The following is a 6,000-nucleotide window of genomic DNA, read 5'->3' on the forward strand; positions in this document are numbered from 1 at the left end:
TGTACGTGTTGGAATAAGGATTATTCTACTTCTAAAATTTGATTTCCTCCACTTGTTGATGGGTTGCAAAATAATATACAGTTCGGTGCAGATCATTACAGATTTCACAATAGACAGTAGGAGCTGGTTGGACCTGTGCCACCTGTCGGGTACCTATATTCATCGCCTTCAGCTTCTTCTCAACTTCAACAACTATAGTATCTTCAATACGGATTTTATTGTTTCCAACTTTAAATCTATAACCCCTTATGGTTTGCTTTGACACCTATCGTACAACTCCATGTGTTCAGTAGCAACAATTGCTTCAATGATCTTCTTGATACCGGTGGCTGTTGAAAAATTTGTGGAACCACCGACTATAATATTAATTAGTTGTTTGGTCTTTATTTTGATACCATTCACAAACATCTGCATCTGTTCAGTAGCATCCATATTATGAGTTGGGCAGGCTACTAGGACTCTCTTGAATCTCTTGTAAGCGTCTCCCAAAGTTTCCCCGTCCTTCTGCTTAAAATTCAGAATTTCATACCTCTTCCGCAGAAATACCGATGCTGGAAAATACTCATTCAGGAAGGCTTTTTCCATTTCTTCCCACGATGTGATGCTACCGACAGGTAGGCAATAAAACCATTCTTCAGCTTCTTTCGCTAAGGTAAACGGGAACATTCTCAATTTCTTGGCTTCTTCGGCGTGACCATCAATTTTTAGAGTGTTGCTCATGGTCAGAAACCTCTGCAAATGCTTGTTTGCATCTTCATTCACTTTTTCAGTAAAATGCTTCCTTTCAAGCTGATTAATGGTACTCGAGTGTAGCTGGAAATTAGCCACGTTCACAGGTTGGTTGACAATAGTTAATATGTCGGTTTGTGCATTTGCACCTCCGTAGTCTCCCAACAGTCTTTCTGATGGCGGTGGAATATCAACCATAGTTTCGATCTCTCTATCAGAACTTGAATCTGAACCTGAATGGATGGAAAGTTGTTCTTCGTCTGATTCCAATCTGGCTAATCGAGCTTGTCTGAGTCTTGCCCGCAAGGTTCTCTCGATTTCTGCGTCAAAAGGAAAATCAGCTGAGACCTTACCTCGCATACAAATATCAGACACATATCAGTTGATATAATCAAAATAAAATATTCAGAATAACGGAAAATAAATTTTAGTTGTAGAGCAACAAAATTTCAATTGAGATGATTTTAAACTTATATTTGGCAATCCCCGGCAACGGCGCCAAAAACTTGATCGGGAAAATAGCAAGTGTACTATTTTGCCGATGTAGTAATAAGAAGGATATTTCTCAAAGATCGATCTCGAGGATTGCACATCAATATATGTGTAAATAATCACTCAATTGAACAAAAGTAATAGTTTGTGTTTTGTAAAATTTACTGTAAGGGAAAATAAAACAAAATAAATATTTTCACAAATTATAATAATATGCCAAGGGTGGTGTGTGAAAATCTCATGTAATGACTGTAGCGGTATATTCATGATCATCAAGCTATGGATAAGCAAGACATCAAATAACAAGAGTCGCCACCGCGCTTTTATTGTTTCCAAGGGAAAAAGGAAAAAGTACGAAGAAAACCCAAAAGTAAGAAGTTTTCAAATCAAAACTAATAAAATGTCAGAGATTACAATTAAGGGGGTAGATTACACAGAGGGAAGGTGTTAACATCCAAAGTATCCTACGTACTCCTAGGGAGCCCTTTTTTGTGTGCATATGTATTTTTGTACAAAATGATGTTTACAAATAAATAGAACGGGGGAGATGAGAAAAGAATTCATTAATTATATATTTGTGTTTGACAAGACCTTTGGACTTGTGCCTACGTACCAACATAAAAATGAGGGATCAAAACCTCGTAGTTCGTGATACAAATTTCAAAGTGGATGCATAGCTTTTAACAAAAAATTTGTTTGTGAGGCACCAAGGCCTAAAAGTGGTTTGAATGAGTTAGTTCTTTTTGGATTTTGGAAAGTTTAAGTCAAGTATGGTTAAGTCTATTTACAAGTTTGATTTAAGAAAAGAAGTTTGAAAAAGAAATGGCATAAGGCCAAAGATTCTAGTTTGTAAAGGGGTCAAAGTTTAGGACAAAACTAGTTCAAGCAAAGAAGATTTTTAAAAAGAGGGAGACATTTTGAAATTATATAAATGGGGAGGAGATGAAGAGACTAATCCTATGCACAAAATTAAAAGTTAAGAGTTGAAAAGATCTGACCACTAGGTAGCATTCCAATAGACAAGAATGTCTTATAGAAACCTAAATTCCCGTGGACATCTTGAATCAAGCAACACACAATGCACAATTATATCAATCTTGAAGAGCAAGGCATCAAATAAAGATAGCCACATCCAAGCTTTAGCCACTTCATGATCTTCTTCAAATTAGCCCATGTAGCAGATGAATTCCACAAGTCACAGGTTCAAAATAACAGCTTCACAATGATCATGTTGCTGATGAACTCAAATGGATCTTCAAAGATGTATCAGATGAAGTTTCAAATTGCAAGCACTTGGTTACACAAATGTTGGCATTGGCCAAGTCCTTTAGTATAGGGAGGTTACCTAGATTCTAAGTCCAATTTGTCCAAGATCAAGTCAACAGTCCACACAAAAGTTTTTTAGGGTTTTTGTTCTTATTATGTACATTAATGGTCAAAGACCACACATACAAACAAAATATACACAAACAAGATATATCACACAATATGGTCCAAATGAACAAAGAGAAAATTGCACTAACATAAACAATTATAATGATATGAATAATGGCAAATGAATAGAACTCAAAAATTAAAGTGCATTAAAATAAAGGACTTGAAATTAAATGTTAGTTGTTAATGAGTTAGAAGTTAGTATTGTTTTGCTTTTTGTTTTTTCATTTTAAGTCATTCTTTGGAGAACACTCAACCCACTTATCACAAGCATGGACCCTTGAGCCAAGACATCTTCTAAAGGAAGGAAAAAAGACCAAGTTTCCACACAATACCATGAAAGAGGGGAGACTTACAATCTCACTAACTAGAATGCTATGCCTTTTGTGTCAAAAATTTAGCGCTATGTTAAGCAATCGTAATTGGACTTATGTAAAAGTCATAACTATTTGAGGTCGGGCAATATAATTTTGGTGTTAATGCATGTTAGAGACATAGTATAATGGACTATGCTCATGAAACATACCACGCACAAAATGAATATGCAAAAGAGGTGGCCTAATCTCATCCATACTTATGATAATTTTACAATCAACTAGCCTTAGGACTTAGAGATATCATAGGCCAAGTGAGATGAATGCATAAAGAAGGGGAATTAGATGATGAGGGAATGGAATGGATCAAAATTCAAATTGGTCAAAAGAGGACTTTTATCAAATTAATATCATACATTCATTTTGGGAGATGGAATGTACATTCCATCAATCCCATAAATCTAATGATATTAACTTAACAAAGTCAAATCAACCTTGACCAAGGCCCAACAACATAAGTCAAACTTACACAAAACATCACAAGAGGTCAACGGAATTATTTGGCATTTATTCAAATTAAAAATACTAAAATAAAGCATTTAAATTAAATATGGTTTCCCAAATTCCTAAAACCTCATCAAAACACCAAAGAAATGGCCATGAAATTTATCATAGGTCAAACAAGGTCAAAGGACCTTGGAGAAAAAAATTTAGAATTTTTAAAGACTGAAAAGTATTTTTAAACAATTAAAAATAAACATAAAAGCAATTAAATCATGAAAAATATTAATAATGATTCAAAAAATAATTTTAATTCAGAATATGAAAGAGGAATTTATTTAAAAAGTTTTGGTGAAACTCTCATGTTTTTTTGGATCAATATTAAAATTAATATGAATTAATGAAAATCAAATGAATTAAAACAAAAATCAAAAAATCAAAAAAACGTGAGCCACTTGATCTCCCTCATTAATTGAGGTGGCAGATCAAGTGGACACAAACGCGCGTTCCACAATAGACCTAAGTCAGTGCGCTGCTGGGATGGTAATTAAAACCAACGCGTGAGATTAAAACATTTCAAATGAGATCAATGGCTCAGAACCTGTCCAGCACACCACCTGCGTTGGACCTCCGATCACCTTCTCATGCGAGGTCCACCGGACTGGTTCACTCATCACCATCAAGAAAATGAAAAAGGAGGACATGATCTGAAAGAAAAAATGGCGTAGAGGACGAATCTGACCTCAATTTCAACTAACTCCAAATAAATAAAAAGATATGAGGAGTTGAATTTTGAGGTGTGTCAACTGAGTTGCTTCGATTTAACCTCTAAGCAACTCAATCTTCTTGCCTACATTGGTAGGACTTCAGACAACCAAAGATCCAAGAAAATTGATTAGAATTTAGTGAGAATCGAAGAGATGAAGTATTCTGAAATTTACCTTCAATGTTGTGCAAAACTTGATGTTGCTTGCTTCAACCTTGATCTGATCACACTTGAGAAGCTTGCAGAAGAGGTTTAGCAATGGTACAAAGCTTTGGATCCTGGAGTTCTTGAATCTTCAAACAGTGAGATTCAAACTCAATTTTCAAGTTGAGAATTCTCAGGTTTTCCTTTGAAATGTGAGGGTTTCAATTGGGGGGCAAAGCTAGCGCGCAAGGTCTCTTTGAATTGAGCTCAGAGGCCTTGTATTTATAGCATTTGGGATTGATAATTGCACACTTGAAAAATTGCTAAATTTGGTCATTTCATCCATAAGCTTGCATGGGCGTGTACAGGCCCATGAAGCAATCCATTTTGATCCATATCCAACTGTTCTGAAGTTCAAATGAGGCTTGAGTGGCAAGGCAATGATAATGTGGAGTTTTGTACATTTGATTTTCTCCAATAATGTAGCTCTGTTCAGACCTAGCAAACTTCATCTAAAATGCATGAACTTGGGTTCTTTGGAAAACTTAGATCAAGGGGAACAAGTTTGACGTTGAACACTTTTTCATTTGGTGCTTGGATCATGGTGAATTTTGAGGTGGAAGTTTGGAAATTTCAAAATGTTGAAATTTTTTCTAAGTGTCAAGCCATATATCTCAACATTCCACCCTGCTTAACTTTTTATGTGAGCTTCAAATGAGAAAAGTGTCTTCATAAAAGTTGTAGCTCTTTAAAAGAACTTAAAAATGGTCACTAATTTCATGTCATTTTGATTTAGAATGATAGAGTTATGCATTTTTGAAGTTTGGAAAAATCACTTGTTCAATGGTATAGGTCAAAAATGACCTATAATGTATCCTCATATCACATGCTCATAAAAGTTGATTTAGCTCTCACTACAAACATCAAAGTTGAAGTAGACATCTTGAATTTGATTGTGCAACTTGGAAATCTTTTATCTCATAAAAATTGAGCAAGTTATGGCCATGGAAAGTTGACTTTCAAATTAGGGTTTAGACAAAATGACATATAATGTTTCAACATAGAAAATGATTTTCCAAGCAAAACTAGCTCTAGGTCTCAACATGAAAGTTGTTTGGAATGTCATTTAGAGTAACGTTTCTCTTAGAATTATTTTTATATGGTGAAAATTGTAGGAGATAGGGTCTAGGGAGACCCAGTTTTGATTAGATGAATTTGTTTGGCCAACCACCATTAACCAACTTGCTAACCTTCAATTCTTTTGACTTTATTGGCTCATGGTAGATCATATATGTATAAGATGATGAATTTTGAAGTATACCTTGAGAAATTTGATCAATTGGGGAGATATCTTGTAGGAGAAGTCACTCAAGATACCCAGTCAAACTAGGGTTTCCAAGGCAAATCACCTCCACACTCTTGAAGAAAACTTGATCAATATGATATGTAGGAGACATTGGGACTCATATATGATGATTATAACCATTTGTGGGTCAATCTATGGTTGTGCTCTTTGCCATGAGGGTCTCAAACCCTAGATATGAACTTGATAGATCAATGGTGATCATGCCATACCTACAAGTATGATACAATCACATGGTGCTTGGTGATCTCTCCCAA

Source organism: Lathyrus oleraceus, chromosome 3 (genome assembly GCF_024323335.1).
Source record: "Lathyrus oleraceus cultivar Zhongwan6 chromosome 3, CAAS_Psat_ZW6_1.0, whole genome shotgun sequence".
NCBI lineage: Eukaryota > Viridiplantae > Streptophyta > Magnoliopsida > Fabales > Fabaceae > Lathyrus > Lathyrus oleraceus.